This window comes from Podarcis pityusensis (assembly GCF_964106645.2).
Source record: "Podarcis pityusensis genome assembly, chromosome: 10".
In the NCBI taxonomy this organism is placed as follows: domain Eukaryota; kingdom Metazoa; phylum Chordata; class Lepidosauria; order Squamata; family Lacertidae; genus Podarcis; species Podarcis pityusensis.
Window position 1 is genome coordinate 561,575 of NC_138035.1, and position 19,966 is coordinate 581,540.

At 45.9% G+C, this 19,966-nt stretch overlaps 4 protein-coding genes across 6 annotated transcripts in view; 1 reads left to right on the forward strand and 3 right to left on the reverse strand.

The window, feature by feature from the left end:
• Window positions 1-7,955, reverse strand: part of LOC308486372 (uncharacterized protein) — a 53,824-nt gene extending 45,869 nt beyond the window's left edge. Inside the window, exon 1 of the mRNA XM_081023181.1 lies at window positions 7,583-7,955. The gene's annotated coding sequence lies outside the window, so the exon portion shown is untranslated. The remainder of the gene's footprint in view (window positions 1-7,582) is intronic.
• Window positions 1-8,706, reverse strand: part of LOC308486285 (uncharacterized protein) — a 67,329-nt gene extending 58,623 nt beyond the window's left edge. Inside the window, exon 1 of the mRNA XM_081022972.1 lies at window positions 8,434-8,706. The gene's annotated coding sequence lies outside the window, so the exon portion shown is untranslated. The remainder of the gene's footprint in view (window positions 1-8,433) is intronic.
• LOC308486233 (uncharacterized protein) overlaps window positions 1-19,966 on the reverse strand; it is a 123,319-nt gene that overhangs the window by 23,072 nt on the left and 80,281 nt on the right. The window contains exons 1-2 of one of the 3 annotated variants that reach the window (XM_081022796.1): window positions 3,449-3,587; window positions 1,984-2,469 (exon numbers count right to left, since the gene is read on the reverse strand). The exons of 1 other annotated variant lie outside the window; for it this stretch is intronic. The gene's annotated coding sequence lies outside the window, so the exon portion shown is untranslated. Of the gene's footprint in view, window positions 1-1,983; window positions 2,470-3,448; window positions 3,588-19,966 lie in introns of those variants that run through there. One more of the 3 variants, XM_081022795.1, reaches the window with a different exon arrangement.
• The window catches only part of LOC308486270 (uncharacterized protein), a 230,383-nt gene continuing 220,430 nt past the window's right edge, over window positions 10,014-19,966 (forward strand). Inside the window, exon 1 of the mRNA XM_081022885.1 lies at window positions 10,014-10,127. The gene's annotated coding sequence lies outside the window, so the exon portion shown is untranslated. The remainder of the gene's footprint in view (window positions 10,128-19,966) is intronic.

Genomic DNA, 19,966 nt, shown 5'->3' on the forward strand with positions numbered 1-19,966 from the left:
CCAGGTATTTCCTACATCACAAAATAAATGGCCATAATAAAAATAAAATATAACCCAATGGAGATACTCTTATTATCTTAAAAAATCCCAAAGGAGAGAATATAATCGTGATTGTACTTTTAGCCTTTTTGTTAGGAGAATTCACTAATTCAGAGTCCTCAAATTTCAAATTTTTGCAAAGGTTTTAAAACTTTTCATTAATGAAGAGACGATAGGAAGACAAAAATCTTCTTGCCACCACTTAGGCTAATTCCAATCCATCATTTCGAAAATAAAATGCAACAGGGGAAGAAAAGGACCAAACCATAAAAAAGTAAAAAATAATATATTTTCTCAGTTTTGTTATTGCCAGTTATTTTAGATTTTAGTTATACTCCAATTATAATCCAATGTAGTCTTCAAACTCTCCAATCCCAGATTAGTCCAAGGAAGGAAGTAAAGAAGTAGCAGAAAACCATAAAATAAGTCCCACAAAAAAGAAAAGAAAAAGGGAAACAAAAACAAAAATAAAAATTATATCCAGAGCAGGATTCTTCTGAGGGACGATCTCAATCAGTTGCCAGCCTTATCCATTCGTTAAAACCACTCTACAAAGCTTCTGCAATAGTGTTATACTCCAACGACAAGGGAAGGAAAGGGGGGGAGGGGTAGTGGGGGGGGCAGTGTTTTTTTAGAAGTTAATTTTGACGCTCACCATCAACCCTTAAAACCTGTGGCATTGTTCAATTTCAAAAGTCAGATTATTATAATCTATTACAGTGCATAAAACTTCCCCTTTTGTCCGTTAAAATATTCACTTCTCCAAAAACGTTGAGGAAGAGAAGAGAAGAGTTTGGATTTGATATCCCGCCTTTCACTCCCTTTAAGAAGTCTCAAAGCGGCTAACATTCTCCTTTCCCTTCCTCCCCCACAACAAACACTCTGTGAGGTGAGTGAGGCTGAGAGACTTCAAGTATAGCAATGTAACAATGGCGACGGAAGTCCATACATTCAGTTGTGCAGTTCTTTATTAAAAGTGAAACTAAGAATTCCTTCTAATCTTGTCTCTTTCTTTCCCCCACCAACACACCGAAGATTTGCCAAAAATAACAGTCAAACGTCCCTCTGCTTCCTCTTCTGTTTCTTTTTTATCTTATTGCTAGTTCTTAGCTATTTCCTTAGCTTAGAAGTTTTAGAGGAGAAAGTGGCAACGACCGCTAGCCATTACTCACACAGCTCGCTCCCGCTCCGCTGACAGTTCTGCGTCTGTTTTCAATTGCAGATACAGCTGAACTCCATGTTTAATTCTTTTTGCTCCGAAACCTTCCTTTAGCCTTGAACTTCCGAATTCTATCCCAATTAGGTCCGAATTTCTTAAGCTTGAGTGTCGGTCGCTTCCCTTGCAAGTTCGGGGCTACGATTTTTAGAGGATAGTTAATGGCTTCCCTCTGCCTGCTTCTCTCTCCGCCGTACTCTTCACCCTTACAGGGCTACCTGACGGCCAGGCGATTTGCAAATTGGCTTGCCGGGAACCAATTCAATAAAAATCCTTCCTTAAGTAAAGTTACTTTCTGTTTCTTTGTCCTTCAAATGGAATTTCCCCTTTCACGTGGCTGGAGGACCAGACGGGGAGACTGCCATAGAGTGTCAGGAAGAAAGGCACAAAAAGTAAAGAAGGGAATGAAACCTCCAAAACACGGAGAGAGCAGAAAGTGAGGGAGGGAGGGAGAGCAGATAAAAAAGAGAGAAGGGGGGGAATAAGGGTGGGGGAAGGGGATACACGAGGGGCGACAGAGTAAGGAAAGGGAGGAAAAAAGATCAGGAAAGAAGAAGAGGGGGGGAGAGGGAAAAAAAACAGGAGTAAGAAGTAAAGATAAAAATAAAAGTCAAAGACTTATTCTTCGTGTTGTACTCCAAATACAAAATCTTCTTTTTCCGGTTCCTTATCAGCTTAATCCATAAATTCTCCACTCAAGACCGATAATCAAGCATTATAAAGCGTACCGTTTATCTCCTCCCCCACACAGAGGGCGAAAAAAGCAAAGGAGAGGCTCAGATAGAACTTCAGCAGATATTCACAGCAATTCACAGCAATCCCCCAGTCTCTTCTTTCTTGCTCCTGCAAACGTACCGACTGTTACTCCAACATAGACTTCTGCCCAACCTCTTCACAAACAGCAGGAAAAAAGCAGAGTTCACGGGTGTTCACTGGTGGGCATTTTAAGCTCACTCTCCGACCCCTGGCACAGGACGCTTCAACCAAGACGATACAAAGAAGTTTTTCCTCCCCTTCTATGCCTCTCTGTTGTTTCCCCACAAATCGTTACCTCGGAACATAGTAACCAAGGATTTTCTGCGAACCTCACTTGGCGGCTGCTTTCTTACTTTCAGTCCTCTCTCAGTCTTCCGCCATACGCCATTTTCTCCCTACCGCTGGGTCGGACTCCCTTTTTTCACCCTCAGCACTCTGCATCTTGTTAATTTTCTTTTCTAAAATCCGCAGATAATAACTGCTTTAGTTTTAGTCCAGATTTGTTTTCTTTGTTTGGAAGCTGGCCGCTTTCAGTCGAAGCTTGAGACTGCACAGCGCGGGGTCTGCTGCTTCCCCTCAGTGCCTGCAGCTCAATCCCGTCCCCAAGCTTAAGTTTAGCTTTAAAGCCTGTGAAACAGGAGAGAACGTCCAGGCTCTGCCAGGTACTCTGCCCCCCAAGATACTCCTCTCAGGATATGGAGGTCCACATAGCCTTCGTAGCCCCTCTAAAGCCCCCACACTACTCGAGACCCCCCTGAGGGCTGCCTCGCGCTTCTTTCCCTGATCGCAGCTCAACCGGAAGCCCCCATCCACCTCAATCTCTTAATGAATCACCTGCACAGCCCCATTGGCCTCAGGAGGTCCATACGGACGATGTGAGACCCAGGTCTACATCTTTTCCAGGGACGGTGGCCTGGGTCAGTCAGAGAACTAGTGACAAGGCTTGGTGCTTGACGCCAGCTGAATGGGTGCTCAGGGAAGCTCCTGTTCTGGGAGATGGACCTCCATCTACATGCCTTGCATTGCATGGAGAGAGCAGGAGAAGTGGAAGGAAAGCAGCTGGCACATGGGAATCCCAGGCGGAAACACCCACCCCAATGGTTCTTTATAATGATGATGTGCTGCCTGATCTCAGGCCCGTCTTTTGACCCAGGACTACCCTAATCTGGCAGTGAATATTAGCTGGATATTAAGGGCAAATAGATAACTGTACGTAATAGAAACTTCAACCTTGAATACGTAGTATTGAATCATTAATGGCCTGAAGTTGTGTTATTTCTGGAGACATGAATTTATTCCGGTTCTGTCTCAAATATCATAATTATAGGATGTCATGGGATGTTAGAGGAGCGGTAGTTCCTTTAGTGGGGGACATTGTCATGCACCTTCTGCAGTAAATTATCCACCCTTGGTGCCCACCCTGCACTCAGCTCTCACCTGTGGCTTCCAGAAGCTGTCAGCATGCAACAGGGGTTCAAGCAACGGCTTCAACCGGCCGGCTAAACCAGGTGAGGAAAGCTGATGGGTCTCAAATCCTTGGGGGGCTGGGGAATTCTGCTGCACCTGAAGTCAAGCCCTGGTGGATGGAGAGGAGGAGAACAACCGTGAATCCCACAGTCCAGAAGGCAGATTCTGCCCGTGCAGAAGAGGAACGTGAAGGGCAGGTGGGATCGTCAACCAGGAAAGGGAGCCCATCGAGAAGGAAAACTCTGGTCCTAAACATTCGCGGCCTCGTGAGTTATTTTCAGGAGAAGAAAAGGCTATGGAGGAAAACCTACACAAATCTTGAGTGGAGTTTCTAAGATGCTTGGATAGTGCCCTGCACACCTCCTGCCAGCAACTCCTGCAGCCAAGCTGGTGCCTAACATACTGCTCTGCTGAGAAGGGGGTCTTCTTGTCTAGGCAGCCCAGGACCCCCAAACACACTGCCCAGGCTGCCATTGCTGCTAACACAGCAGTTTCAGGTGGAGAAATCAGCTCAGACCTGTGTATCAAAGTCTCTCTAATGTGGAGCAAGGGAAACAGAAGCGCTATTTACATCATACAGCACTGTAAAAGTATTCAAAATATTCGGTTTTTGAAGAAAAGACCACCATGTATCAGGTGGCCCCTTGAAAGCTAATGAATGTATTGTGCCTGGAGCTTTTGGGGGTGCAGGACCAGGAAAGCTTCTGCAACCATTAACCTTCCAATTGGGATTCAGGCCTCATCATGGAACTCACACTGCCCTGGTTGCTGTGATTGATGTTCTCTGAATGGTCTGAGGGGGAAGCTGTTTCCTGTTTCTGCTAAATCTCTCAGTGGCTTTGGAGACCTTTGGCCACGGTATCCTTCTGGACCCTCTAGGGGAGATGGGGGAACTGCTGTGCAGTGGTTCCCTCCTTCCTCCTGGGCCATGTCCAGAAAGTGGTGGGGGGGGATGAGTGTTCAGACCCCTGGGCTCTCACTTGTGGGGAGCCTCAAGACTCCATCCTCTCCCCCATGCTTTTTAATATCTATATGAAGCTGGTGGGAGAGATCATCAGGGGTTTTGGGCTGGGTGTTCACCAGTATGTGGGTGATACCCAGCTCTTCTTCTCATTTAAATCGGAACCAGTGAAGGTGGTGAATGCCCTGTGTTGGTGCCTGGAGGTGGTTTGAGGATGGATGGTGGCTAACAGATTGAGGTTGAATCCTGACAAGACAGAAGTACTGTCCCTGGAGGACGGTCAGATGTGGAGGATTCCCTGGTCCTGAATGGGGTAACTGTGGCCCTAAAGGACCAGGGGCACAGCCTGTGGGTCATTTTGGACTCACAGCTGTCCATGGAGGCGCAGGTCAGTTCTGTGTCCAGGTCAGTTCTGTCTGCCAGCTCCATCTGGTACACTGGATGAGACCCTCCCTGCCCTCGGACTGTCTCACCAGAGTGGCGCATGCTCTGGTTATCTCCAGTTTGGACTACTGTCATGTGTTGTACATGGGGCTACCTTTGAAGGTGACTCAGAAACTGCAACTAATACAGAATGCGGCAGCTGGACTAGTAACTGGGAGCAGCCGCGGAAACCACATATCACTTGTGCTAAAGGATCTTCCCTGGCTCCCAGCACATTTCCAAGTACAATTCACACTGTTGGTGCTGACCTTTAAAGTGTCATAGTTGCATTTTTCAGGCATAGAATAGTATTGATCTAATGTAGAGAGATCAATCATTCCTGGTCTATTGCTTCAAGAAGGTTCTGGTGGTTTTGCTCTGTGTGATTCAAAGCTGGCGTTTTCTCTAGCTGGAATATTTTAGCTGATCAGGGAGTTTCCTTTCTGCTGAGAGCAGGTGGTGGAATAAGTTGTAATGAGGTTATGCTGAACCTTCCTTGATTTTGGGAACCAGATGAAGCTGGTTTAAACTGGAGTGAGCCAGGCTTGTTATCCCGTCCCAACGTTACTCTGACACTGAATTGTTTATAAATTGCAGTATTGAAAGGCGCCTGGTCCCACTTCCTATTCTGCTATTTCAATACTCTGCTTGTGTGTGTCTTACTTGAGTGCTAGATTCAGGCAGGTAGCCGTATTGGTCTGACGCAGTCAAAATTAATAAAAAAGGAATTTCAGAAATAATTGAAAGACTTGTTGCTGAAAAGAGACTTGAAAGAGAAGTTGCTGAATTACAACTTATTACTAAACTGAAAACAATGGAGAGACCTGGTCTGAATAGAGATATTGGATTCTTGTCTCATTACACATACTAAAGCTATTTTTGGTCATCTGCATACTATCCCTTGCTTTTTCCTGTAGGACTAATTGCAGTCATTAACAGTTGTCAACAGCTTTACCATACCCATCTCCTACTACCCTTCTGAGAAAAACCCCACCCCACCCTCCCACTATATATAAGGGTCTGTCTAGTGACTTCTGTTTCAGTGTATCTGAAGAAGTTTGCATGCACACCAAAGGTTATACCCAGGACAATCTTAGTTGGTCTCTAAGGAGCTACTGGACATTTCTTTTTATTTACTTGAGTGCTGCTTTGGTATGCCAAGTTAGGTTTCTATTTAAGTTAGGGCTTTGCTATGTTTAGGATCCTGTTATGCTTCTTTGCATTCAGTAATAAATTTATTTGCTGAATAAAATGTTTGCTGCCTCTTTGCGTTTTTTCCTACTCTGCTAAATATACGTCGGACTTGCTCTGGAGGTCATTATGGAGGAGCAAGATCTGCGAGCTGAAGTCCTCAACAGCCTCGGCCCTGTAGAGCTGAAGGAGCGTCTCCACCCCCATGGCTCAGTCTGGACACTGAGGTCCTCTTCTGAGGGTCTTCTGCTGGTTCCTTGCCTGCGAGAAGCGAAGTTACAGGGAACCAGGCAGAGGGCAAGGAAATGGGCAGCTACCTGACATTTGGAAGACAGCTGAAGGCAGCCCTGTATCGGGAGGATTTTAATGTTTGATGTTTTACTGTTTTTTATAAGTGCTGTAACCTGCCCAGAGGGGCTGTGGAAACCCAACCAGAAAATGGGTCCTTTGACTGGGAAGATTCATGCAGTCGCTGTCATCGGATGCTGAAGGATTGTATCTCAGCTTGTCAGTCCCTCTGACATTGCCTACAAAGAATAGGCGGAACAGAAATGCTTTTGAGGTGCAACTTCTATATCAATCCTGACAGCCATTCCATGGACTCTGCACCCCCGTTTCTGATGACAGGTGTACATTATCCTCATCCTCAGTGGAAAAGACACTTAAAGATGGAAGCCTGAGAGAGAAGAAAAGGTTTCTGGCTGCTTCCTGGGTGGGATTGCGGAAACCAAGAGCCGCTTCTGAGAAGGCCTCCCCCCTCCCCTCTTCCTCTCGGGATTTCCTCTCCTCTCCAGGGGACCAGTGGTTGGACTGGGCAGAAGTGCTGTGTCTGGACAGGGCAGGGGCTTATGGGGTGGGAAGAGGATGGAGATTGCAGGAAGGGGTGGGGGGACTGGACCCCCCACTTTCCAGGGATCCCTCTCTGGTCGCCTTGAAGGGGTGGCATTCCTGGGCGGGAGGGAGAAGCCAAGGCGGCCCCTCCGGAGATCCCCAGCGGGCACCACCATGGAGAAGTCTCCCCAAAGACTGGTTTCCTATCTCTCCCTCCCCCAATGCTGCCCTTCCCTGCCCCAGGGATGCTCCCCCTCCCCACTTCCTCGATTCCCTCCCTCTGTCCCAGAGTCTCCCCTGCACCCAGAGGCCCCGCACCCCTTGGCGCGGCTCACCCCTCGCCCTGCGACCCCCATTTCTCCGTCCAGAAGGGCCCCCCAAGACGAGCAGGGGAGAGACGGGGGTCTCTATCCAGGCGTCCCTCACTCCCATTAACCCTTTCATGGCCCACCTCTCTCCGCGCGGAACCCACAGCGCCCCAGGGAAGCCTAAGCTGGGGAAACGGGGCGAGGGCGCTTCGCTGGGATCCCCTGGATGGGCGCTGCATGTCCGCCCCTGCCAAGGCACCCAAGGGGCCAAGGAAAGCCCCCTTCGCAGCACGCGCGCAGGGATCCAGGCCCCACGGAAGGCGCTTGGGGGAGCTGGCGGGGGTCTCTGGGTCCTTCTCTCCCGTCTCCCCTCCCCCGCGACCCCTTTACCTCTTTATCCTCGCTCCCGATTCTCCTTTTCTTTCCCGCAACATCCACGAGGGGGGGGGGGTGTCCTTCCGCCCCTCCTCCCTTTTCCGAAAGCGCCCCCCCCCAGCTACGGCGCAGAGCAGCAATCCGGCCCAAAAGCTCCACGTCCGGGAGAAGAAGGCAGTTCGGGAGGGGGGCTCTCTCCGCTCGTTCCGGAAACAGAAGCCGGATTGCGGGGAGGAGCAGAAGGAAGAGGTGCGACATACGGGGGGGGGGGTTGAGGATTGTGGGGGCGGCGTGAAAGCAGGTTGTGCCGGGAAGGCAGGGAAAGAATTGTTTGCGGGGGAGAGAAAAAGGATTTCCCCCTCCTCACTTCCTTCTGGGGATCAGGAGAGCGCGGGAGGGGCAATCCAGCTGCAAAGTGGGCCCCCCCTACAATGTTTACATTGCAAAATCCTTCCCTCCCCCCGCCCCACACGCCATGATCTTAGATCCATTCCATGTTTTAGGTATTGGTGCAAATTGAGCAGCGGGTTGGGCTCTGTGACTCCTGTGTTACGCGGAAAATGGGGCTTGGGCTTTTGCACACACACACACACACACACAGAGAGAGAGAGAGAGAGAGAGAGAGAGAGAGCCGACACAATTCCTCCCTTGTGTCTCCGTCGGAGGTAACACAATGCGGCCCGGAAGAAAGCAAGGCAGCTGTTGATCTGTTTGCAGGCAGAGCCCCCCCCCCCCCATGCAAGGAGTGAAGCAGCCCAGAACTAAAGCGCGTTGCAATTTGTACACCCTCATATAGTAGCCCCCCCCCCCGTCACAGAGAGAGCACCCCAAAAACACCCCCGGTTGTGCCACAAAGTGAGTTGTACATGGAAATCAGATCAGACTCCGAGTTCGTGTTTTGGCAACATGACAAGTCTGTCTGTCCGTCGGGATGCCTGGCGATTCCTGCTCCCTGCCTTTTCCTGGCCAGCCTGAGAGATCACTGGAAAGGGTGGATTTCTTGACTCCAGAATCCATCATCGCAGACCCCTTTCATTCAGGCCTAGAGATCTGCTCTTTGGACAAGTCTGCTTGGATCATGTGGATCATCAATGGATTATATGGATCATCCATGATGTCATACCCATCTCACGTGGGGGGCGGGGGCTCAGGAAGAATCTCCTGCCACGTGACTTGGGGAGTCTGGGGGCTGACGGGGGTCAGACAGGGCTGCTGTTTTGCTCTCCTTCCTATTTCAGCTCAGGTTTTCCTGGCAGAAGTTCTATTTCATCAAGAAATGGGTGGATTCATTGAGGAAACGGGGCTACGTTGCAAAGAGGCAAATGTGTATACTTTGTTACCGCCCAGTGAGTTGTGTTGCAAAGGCCATTTGCAGAAAGGCTCCTATTGTATCACCAGTGTGGTGTAGTGGTTAAGAGCGGTAGTCACGTAATCTGGGTAACCGGGTTCGCGTCTCCGCTCCTCCACGTGCAGCTTGGGCCAGTCACACTCCTTTGAAGTCTCTCAGCCTCACTCACCTCACAGAGTGTTTGTTGTGGGGGAGGAAGGCTTTGTTAGCCGCTTTGAGACTCCTGAAGCGGAGTGAAAGGCGGGATATCAAATCCAAACTCTTCTTCTTCTTCTTCACCTGCGACTACATGCCAGAGTTTGGGTCTTTTTGCAGAAATGTGTTTGTGTAGATGCACTCATCCCCGTGCATTTATAATGGCAAGACATTAAATCCCATAAGATCCACAAGCACCAAAACCATAAGCCCACATAGGAGTCCAAAAGCACAGAACAAAGCAGCCCTATCAAAAGAGGCTGTCTAACAACAACAACATCAACATGTTTTTTTGTACCCCACCCATCAGACTGGATTGCTCCAGCCAAAAGAAGAGAAGAAAACATAACCCAACATAAATCATTAAAAGCTTCCCGATACGGAGCTGCTTTCAGGCGTTTATGGAGGTTTATCTCCTTGACATCTGGTGGGAGAGCGTTCCACAGGGCAGTCACGACAACCCAGAAGGCCCTCTGTAACCTCACTTCTCGCAATGAGGCACCTGCCAGAAGACCCTCGGAGCTGGACCTCAGTGTCCGGGCTGAACGATGGGGGTGGAGACGCTCCTTCCCTTCTACTGGGCTGAGACCATTTAGGGCTTTCAAGGTCAGTGCCAGCACTTTGAATGGTGCTCGGAAACCGACCGGGAGCCAGTGAAGATTTCTTAGGACCCTTGTTCAGGGGCCAGCTGTTAGGGGGCCTTTCAGCTGCTGTCCAAAACTGAAGGTATCCCTTGCCGGAAGTAATCCATAAACCTCTCCTCCTCCGCCTTCTCGGGATGCCATTGGTGCGCGATGCTCCGTCTCTCAAAAGAGGGAGAGTCATGAGTTGGGTGCGCTCGGCTTGCCAAGGGTTAAACGGAAATGAGCTAGATTCCTGGAGAGGAAAGTAAGACGCGGGGGCAGGGTCCTCCAGAGCGAAAGCCCAACCCCTCCCTTTCCTGCAAGAAGTCGGGCGTGTGGGGGTCTCGTTGGTTCGGCTCTGCAGAGGCTGCCTGGGGGCGCCTGCTGGGATCCGGTGAGTCTCCTCTCTCCCACCATAGGGCCCATGGGGAGAGCGGGGGTCCCAGTGCTGCATGGCGAGAGGGGGGGTAAGTCAGGGCACGGAGGGTGGCAGGAGGGCGGCAGCTCTGCTCTTCCTTTGCATGAATGCGCTGCTGACCCCTTGGATCCAGGAGTGGGGAAATGCATGCAAATAAACCCCATTCAGATGTATGGTTGTTGTTTAGTCGTTTAGTCGTGTCCGACTCTTCGTGACCCCCTGGAACAGAGCACGCCAGGCACTTCTGTCTTCCACTGCCTTATCTCCTCCTGGCACCTGAGTATTATTGGCCATACCTAGGAGTCCCTTAGGAGTCCTAAGGGACGGGGGTGGCGCTGTGGGTTAAACCACTGAGCCTAGGACTTGCCGATCAGAAGGTTGGCGGTTCGAAGCCCCGCGATGGGGTGAGCTCCCATCCCTCCCGTTGCTCGGTCCCTGCTCCTGCCAACCTAGCAGTTTGAAAGCATGTCAAAGTGCAAGTAGATAAACAGGTACCGCTCCGGTGGGAAAGTGAAGGGTGTTTCCGTGCTCTGCTCTGGTTCGCCAGAAGCAGCTTAGTAGCCAGAAGCTACTTTGATACGGCAGACTGCAGAAGAAGCCAAGGAAAAGGCAGCTGTTGTGGAAGGTAAAATTACACAATTGGAAAAAGAGAGTGTACCAGTCCTACAGAGGCAACTTGAGGATCATAGGTTGACGCTTTCTATGATTGAGCTTAAGGAAAAACAGACGAATTTGAGGATCAGAGCTCTACCTGAATTGGAGAAGGATAGTTTAATAGATTTTCTCACGCAGGAGCTTGTGGATTTCTGGGACCTGGATTTGGAGCAGGAGTGCTTTGAAATTGTGAGAGCCTTTAGACTAGGAAGAGGAGGGAAGAAAGAGAAGAATAGAATAAGAGACTGTTTGATTACCCTCCGAACTAAAGAAGAGAGAGATAAAATTTTGGGCTGGCATTACCTGAAGCCTCTGGAAGTATTACAGTCAAGAGTGGAAATTTTTAAAGACATCCCGAAATATCTTTTGGATCTTAGGTCAAATTACAGTGACTTGGTTGCCCTGCTGAGAAAGAACAAAATCAACTTTAGGTGGGAATTTCCCCAAGGTCTATCCTTCAGTTTCAAAGGAGGGAAAATAAAAATAAGATCAGTAGAAGATAAAGTTAAATTTTTGAATAACTACGAAGAAGACCTGCAGAAGGAGCTTGGAAAAGAGTCAAGAGCATCGGACAGAAGATCACCAGACAGAGGACTTGAACAAAAAGCATTGGACAAAAGATCACCAAAAAGAGGAATATTGGACATAGCAAAACTATGTTTTGGACTGGACAACTCAGAGAATGTGATACCAACACCACCAACAGAAGAAAAGCAAGCATTGGGTGCAGTTGGAGGAAAATCAGAGTAATCATATCATGGCATTGCAAATATTAAGTTGGAATGTTAATGGACTGAACTCCCCCGAAAAAAGGCGCAGAGTCTTTCATTTATTGAAAAAGGAACAATTGGACTTGATTTGTCTACAAGAAACACATGTGATAAGGCTACACAGGAAGATATTGAGTAATAAAAGACTGGGCCTTGAATTTGTTTCATCAGATAAAGTTTAAAAAAGAGGAGTTGTCCTATATGCAAAGCAGAGCCTATCACCGAAATTTATATTTAAAGATGATCAAGGAAGATTTATTGCAATTGAAATCCAATCACAAGGAGAGAAATTTTTGATAGTAGGCATTTATGCACCAAATGAAGGAAAAGCGGAATTTTTTTAAGAAGCTACATGAGACTTTGATGGACTATTTGGATTACAATATGATTTTGATGGGAGATATGAATGGAGTGGTGTCTACAAATATGGACAAGGCACAGAGACAGGTAGTTACCAAAGATGGTAGACTACCAAAAACCTTTTTTGACATGACTGAAAATATGGATTTAGTTGACATCTAGAGAATGAAGAACCCTCTAGGAAGAGAGGGAACTTTCTTCTCGGAGGCTAAAATGACATGGACAAGAATTGACCAAATTTGGGTAACTAGAGGACTGGTTCCGAGGACTAGCAAAGTGGAAATTTGCCCCAAAACTTGTTCTGATCATAATGCTGTGAAGATGGAAATGAAATTGACGCCAATTGGTTCCTTCAGATGGAGGATGAATGATGGTTTGTTTAGGAATGAAGAAGTGACCAAGAAGGCGCAAAAAACCTTGAGAGATTATTTTGAGACAAATATGAATACTACAGTGGAAAAAGGAGTGATTTGGGACGCAAGTAAAGCGGTTATGAGAGGATTTCTGATACAGCAAAATGCAATTAAGAAGAGAACTCAAAATGAAAAAATCCTTAAATAAGAGACACGGGGGAATGATTAATGGACTTCAATGTCTGTACACTAATGCGCAAAGCATGGGAAATAAACAAGATGAGCATGAGCTCTTGGTACAGCAAACTAAATATGACATAATAGGCATCACTGAAACCTGGTGGGATAAGTCCCACGATTGGAATGTAATAATGGGGGGATACAATCTATTTCAGAGAAACAGACCAGACAAGAAAGGAGGAGGAGTGGCGTTATATGTCAGGGATGTGTATACCTGTGAAGAGATCCAAGATTTAGAACCTCAAAGCCAAAGTGAGAGCATTTGGGTCAAAATTAAGGGAGAGAAGAATAACAGAGATCTCATTGTGGGAGTTTACTATAGATCCCCAAGCCAAACGGAGGACATAGATGATGCCTTCCTGGAACAGATGGCCAAGCATGCAAAAGGAAGGGAGATAGTAGTAATGGGGGACTTCAATTACCCGGATATTTCTTGGATGTCAAACTCAGCCAAGAGCATAAGGTCAAACAGATTCCTCACTGGCCTTGCAGACAACTTCATTGTCCAGAAAGTGGGAGAAGCAACAAGAGGAACAGCCATTTTAGATCTGGTCCTAACCAATGTTGATGACCTGGTTAGTGGGGTAGAAGTGGAAGGATCATTAGGCGCGAGTGATCATGCTCTTCTGAAGTTTACTATACAGCGGAAAGGAGCAGCCAAGCATACTAGGACTCAATTTCTTGACTTTAAGAAAGCCGACTTCATAAAACTTAGGGAAGTGCTGGGTGAGATCCCATGGACAGTAATACTAAAAGGAAAGGGAGTTCATGATGGCTGGGAGCTTGTTAAGAGGGAGATAGTAAAAGCACAACGTCAGGCAATACCAATGAGACGGAAACATGGAAGGTGCTTAAAGAAGCCAGGGTGGCTATCTAAAGAACTTTTAACTGAGTTAAGATTAAAAAAGGATGTGTACAAAAAATGGAAAAGGGGGGAAACCACCAAAGAGGAATTCAAACAAATAGCCAGCACGTGTAGACACAAAGTCAGAAAAGCTAAAGCACAGAATGAACTCAGGCTTGCTAGAGAGGTTAAAAGCAACAAAAAAGGCTTTTATGGGTATGTTCGTAGCAAAAGGAAGAACAAAGAAACAGTGGGGTCACTCAGAGGAGAAGATGGTGAAATGCAAACAGGGGACACAGAAAGGGCTGAACTCCTCAATGCCTTCTTTGCCTCAGTCTTCTCTGATAAAGAAAACAATGCCCGACCTGAAGAATTTGGAGCAAATGATTCAGCAGAGGAAACACAGCCCAGAATAACTAAGGAGATAGTACAAGAATACTTGGCTAGTCTACATGCATTCAAGTCTCCAGGGCCAGATGAACTGCATCCAAGAGTATTAAAAGAACTGGCAGATGTGATCTCAGAACCACTGGCAGTCATCTTTGAGAATTCCTGGAGAACAGGCGAAGTCCCGGCAGACTGGAGGAGGGCAAATGTTGTCCCTATTTTCAAAAAGGGGAAAAGAGAGGACCCAAATAATTACCGCCCAGTCAGTCTGACATCAATACCAGGGAAGATTCTGGAGCAGATCATTAAGCAAACAGTCTGTGAGCACCTAGAAAGGAATGCTGTGATCACCAATAGTCAGCATGGATTTCTGAAAAATAAGTCATGTCAGACTAACCTGATCTCGTTTTTTGACGGAATTACAAGCCTGGTAGATGAAGGGAACGCAGTGGATGTAGCCTACCTTGATTTCAGCAAGGCATTTGACAAGGTGCCCCATGATATTCTTGTAAAGAAGCTGGTAAAATGGATTTGTAACTGGCTGACTGACCGAACCCAAAGGGTGCTCATCAATGGTTCCTCTTCATCCTGGAGAAGAGTGACTAGTGGGGTGCCACAGGGTTCTGTCTTGGGCCCTGTCTTATTCAACATCTTTATCAATGACTTGGATGATGGACTCAAGGGCATCCTGATCAAATTTGCAGATGACACCAAACTGGGAGGGGTGGCTAACACCCCAGAGGACAGGATCACACTTCAAAACGACCTTGACAGATTAGAGAACTGGGCCAAAACAAACAAGATGAATTTTAACAGGGAGAAATGTAAAGTATTGCACTTGGGCAAAAAAAATGAGAGGCACAAATACAAGATGGGGGACACCTGGCTTGAGAGCAGTACATGTGAAAAGGATCTAGGAGTCTTGGTTGACCACAAACTTGACATGAGCCAACAGTGTGACGCGGCAGCTAAAAAAGCCAATGCAATTCTGGGCTGCATCAATAGGAGTATAGCATCTAGATCAAGGGAAGTAATAGTGCCACTGTATTCTGCTCTGGTCAGACCTCACCTGGAGTACTGTGTCCAGTTCTGGGCACCACAATTCAAGAAGGACACTGACAAACTGGAACGTGTCCAGAGGAGGGCAACCAAAATGGTCAAAGGCCTGGAAACGATGCCTTATGAGGAACGGCTAAGGGAGCTGGGCATGTTTAGCCTGGAGAAGAGGAGGTTAAGGGGTGATATGATAGCCATGTTCAAATATATAAAAGGATGTCACATAGAGGAGGGAGAAAGGTTGTTTTCTGCTGCTCCAGAGAAGCGGACACGGAGCAATGGATCCAAACTACAAGAAAGAAGATTCCACCTAAACATTAGGAAGAACTTCCTGACAGTAAGAGCTGTTCGACAGTGGAATTTGCTGCCAAGGAGTGTGGTGGAGTCTCCTTCTTTGGAGGTCTTTAAGCAGAGGCTTGACAACCATATGTCAGGCGTGCTCTGATGGTGTTTCCTGCTTGGCAGGGGGTTGGACTCGATGGCCCTTGTGGTCTCTTCCAACTCTATGATTCTATGATTCTATGATTCTATGAAAAAAAAGATAAAATTCTGGAGAAAATAAAGGAAGGAGAGAAGAAACTGAGAGCAAAACCAAAGTCACAGGAGATCCTGAAAGAGATAAAGTTATATCAAGTACCATATATGAAAATGATGAATCAGGAAATAGAATGGAAAATTAAACAAATGAGACAAAAAACATTTGAATCAGCTAACAAGTGTGGAAAACTGTTGGCTTGGCAATTGAAAAAAAAGACAAAAACTTAATACCATTACAAATTTGGAAGTGGAAGGAAAGAATATAGTGAATCCAGTGGAGATCAGAAAGTGCTTCCAGAGGTACTTTAAACAACTATACACACAGGAGAAGCAGAAAGAAATCGACATTGATCGATTTTTGAAAATAAATGGATTAGAGAAAATCTCTCAGGAAAACAAGTTAATGCAGAATTATAAAATAACGGATCAGGAAGTGGAAGGGGACATGCAGAATATGCAACTGGGTAAATCTCCAGGACCGGATGGTTTGACTTCAAGATACTACAGATCTCTGAAAGAATGGTTAATACAACCATTGAAGGAAGTCTGTAATGAAATTTTGGAAGGGAAAAAGGCACCAGAGTCGTGGAAGGAAGCTTACATTACACTTATACCGAAAACAGAGATTGAAAAGACACAATTTAAGAACTACCGCCCCATATCACTCCTGAATGTGGATTACAAAATTTTTGCAGACATTTTGGCTAAGAGATTAAAAAAGGTGCTTGTAGAAGAAATTCATAAAGATCAAGCGGGCTTTCTTCCGGGCAGACATTTGTCTGACAATACAAGGAACATAATTAATATTTTAGAAAAATTACAAGTGAATATTAATACTAAAGCAGTTTTGATATTTGTGGACGTGGAGAAAGCCTTTGATAATATTTCTTGGAGTTTTATGAAGAAGAACTTACAGGGGATAGGGGTAGGTCAAGGTTTTGAAAATGGTATAGGTGCAATTTATTCAGAACAAAAGGCAAAATTAATTGTGAACAATGTAGTGACAGAAGAATTTAAGATTGAGAAAGGAACACAACAAGGTTGCCCAATTTCTCCATTACTTTTTATATCGGTCCTGGAGGTTTTGCTAAATATGATTAGAAAGGACCAATTGGTTAAAGGTATACAAGTGGGGGCTAAACAGTACAAACTGAAAGCTTTTGCTGATGATTTGGTATTGACTTTACATGAGCCAGAATCTAGTACTAAAAGGGTATTGGAATTGATTCAAGAATTTGGTCAGGTAGCAGGTTTTAAGTTGAACAAGATGAAAACTAAGGTCTTAGAGAAAAATCTAACTGTGATTGAGACAAGTTTCAGAAGGAGACAGGATTAACATTGGTTAAGAAAGTGAAATACCTAGGGGTTAATATGACCGCCAAGAATGTGAATTTATTTAAAGACAATTATGAAAAATGTTGGATGGAAGTGAAAAAGGATCTAGAAATATGGTCAAATTTGAAGCTATCATTGTTAGGCCGAATCACAGTGATAAAAATGAATGTATTGCCAAGGATGCTGTTTTTGTTTCAAACATTGCAAATTCTAGACAAAATGGACAGTTTCAAGAGGTGGCAGAGAGATATTTCTAGATTTGTCTGGCAGGGCAAGAAACCTCGAATAAAATTGAAGATATTAACTGATGCCAAAGAAAGAGGTGGATTTGCCCTGCCAGACCTTAAACTTTATTATGAATCAGCTGCATTTTGCTGGCTGAAAGAATGGCTGCTTCTTGAAAACACTGATGTGCTGGATCTGGAAGGCTTTAACAATGTATTTTGTTGGCATGCATATTTGTGGTACGACAAGGTTAAAGCACACAAAGCGTTTAAAAACCATATTGTTAGAAAACAACTGTTTAATGTTTGGATGAGATACAAGGATCTGTTAGAAAATAAAACCCCAAGATGGTTGTCACCAATGGAAGCGAAGGCTCAGAAAAAACTCAATATGGAGGCCAAATGGCCGAAATATTGGGAAATTTTGGAACAAGATGGAGACAGAATAAAATTGCAGAGTTTTGAAAAATTAAAAAATAGTGTGCGAGACCGTCTCCATTACTATCAAGTAATGGAGGCATATAATATCGATAAAAAAACTTGGCTTCCAGGTGGAAAAATCAAAATTGGAAATAGAATTGTTAGACCCAAAAACTAAGCATTTGTCAAGAATGTATAACTTGCTGTTGAAATGGAATACTCAGGAGGAAACGGTGAAATCTGCTATGATTAAATGGGCACAAGACGTTGGACATAACATTATGATGGCTGACTGGGAACAGTTATGGACCACAGGTTTGAAATTTACGGCATGTAATGCCTTAAGAGAGAATTTAATGAAAATGATTTATAGGTGGTACGTGACACCAGTCAAGCTTGCAAAAATTTACCATTTGCCCGATAATAAATGTTGGAAATGTAAAGAAACTGAAGGTACATTCTTTCACCTTTGGTGGACATGCCCAAGGATTAATATATTCTGGGAGATGATCTATAATGAAATGAAAAAGGTATTTAAATATACCTTCTTGAAGAAACCAGAGGCCTTCCTCCTGGGCATGGTCGGCCAATTGGTGCCTAAGAAGGATAGAACTTTCTTTATGTATGCCACAACAGCAGCAAGAATACTTATCGCGAAGTATTGGAAGACACAAGATCTACCCACCCGGGAAGAGTGGCAGTTGAAGTTGATGGACTATATGGAACTGGCGGAAATGACTGGCAGAATCTGAGACCAGGGAGAAGAATCTGAGACCAGGGAGAAGAATCTGAGACCAGGGAGAAGAATCTGAGACCGGTGGAAGAAGATTGGAAGAAATTCAAAGACTACCTACAGAAATATTGTAAAATTAAGGAATGTTAGAAAGATGTTGGAATGAAGTTATATGGTTTTAGCAGAAAGGCTATAAAGAATTAAGTACAATAAATTGTAAAGGGATTAAAGGGAAATCAAGGTTAGAACCTGTTAAGATAAATTATAGGGCAAAGAATTGAGGAAGATGGAAAGGATTTGCTGAAACAACTAATTGAAGTGGGTTACAAAAAAGAGAGGTGCGAGGAAGTCGCTGAAACAAGTTAAGGAAAGATAACAACATTGAAAATATTGAATGTGTTTTTAATTGTTTTTCTTTTTGATCTGTTATATTTATGTAATGTTTTTGATTTTGTATTGTATTGTATTGTATTGTTTTGTTGTGTTTGATTCTTTTCTTTTTTTTCTTTTTGTAATTTTCAAACCCTTAATAAATATCATTCAAAAAAAGAAGAAGAAGAAGAAGCGGCTTAGTCATGCTGGCCACATGACCTGGAAGCTGTACACCGGCTCCCTTGGCCAATGAAGCAAGATGAGCACCACAACCCCAGGGTCGCCGGCAACTGGACCTAATGGTCAGGGGTGCCTTTACCTTTAATAGGAGTTTTTATAGCCTTTGGAGGTACAGTGGTACCTCGGGTTAAGAACTTAATTCGTTCCGGAGGTCCGTTCTTAACCTGAAACTGTTCTTAACCTGAAGCACCACTTTAGCTAATGGAGCCTCCTGCTGCCACCGCGCCGGCAGAGCACGATTTCTGTTCTCATCCTGAAGCAAAGTTATTAACCTGAGGTACTATTTCTGGGTTAGCGGAGTCTGTAACCTGAAGCGTCTGTAACCTGAGGTACCAGTGTATACATTTGGTGCTGTGACTCAGATAAATTGAGGCTTTATTTGAACCCACCCAGCTGTGGGTGCCTCAACTGAGGGAGCAGTGCCCCCCCAGCTCTCTGTGTGTCACAGTCAAGGGGGCTGCTCTGTGTGTTTTGCTCGCAGTGAAATTGCACATTTTTGGGGGGGGGGGGGAGAGCTTTCTTTTTTGTGTGTTTTGCATTGATGCTTTTGTCTCCAGCTCAGCCAGGGGAGCTGGGCTGGGGGGCCAGCTCTCTCTCTCTCTCTCTCTCTCTCTCTCTCTCTCTCTCTCTCTCTGCGTTTGTGGACCCCCCCTCCCCGGCATCAGTGGTCTGCCAGCTGTGGGTGCCTCAACCAGGCAACAGCCGGCTCCCAGCTCTGTGAATGTCCATGTATTGTCTCAAGCTCGGCCAAGAGGGTGGGGAGTTTTCTCACTTTGTGTTTTGCTTGAAGGCTCCTCTCCGGCTGAGGGCTGGGGCTGCAGAGATCAGGCTCCCTCCCCCCTTGGCACAACTGCGAGTTCTCTGCCCAGGACTGGCGGGGTGTGCAGCTGAGGGGGGCATTTATTTATGAGTCTTTTCTTTCTATAGGCTTTCTCACTGTCAGCCCTGCTGGCCACCAGTCTTTTCAAAAGGCTTTCCCCCCCACCTTTTATTTGATCTGCAACATGTCGGAAGGGCAGGGAGTCCCCCTTGTGTAACAACTTAAGCAGGAGGGCATAATGGGGGGGGTCACACTCACAGGAAGAATGGACTCCATTACAAGGCATGGTGAATAATTTTGGCAAATTCAAGCACAAATATGGCGGAGCAATGAACCTCAAACGACTAAGAACTCCCTGCTGCCCCCCCCCCCCCGGCTCGTGGGACCTGGAGCAAACCAACCAGGTCTTTTGAAGCGCGACCAAAAACCCTGGATGTTCGGAGCAGTTTGCATAGGCAGACTCCTGGGTA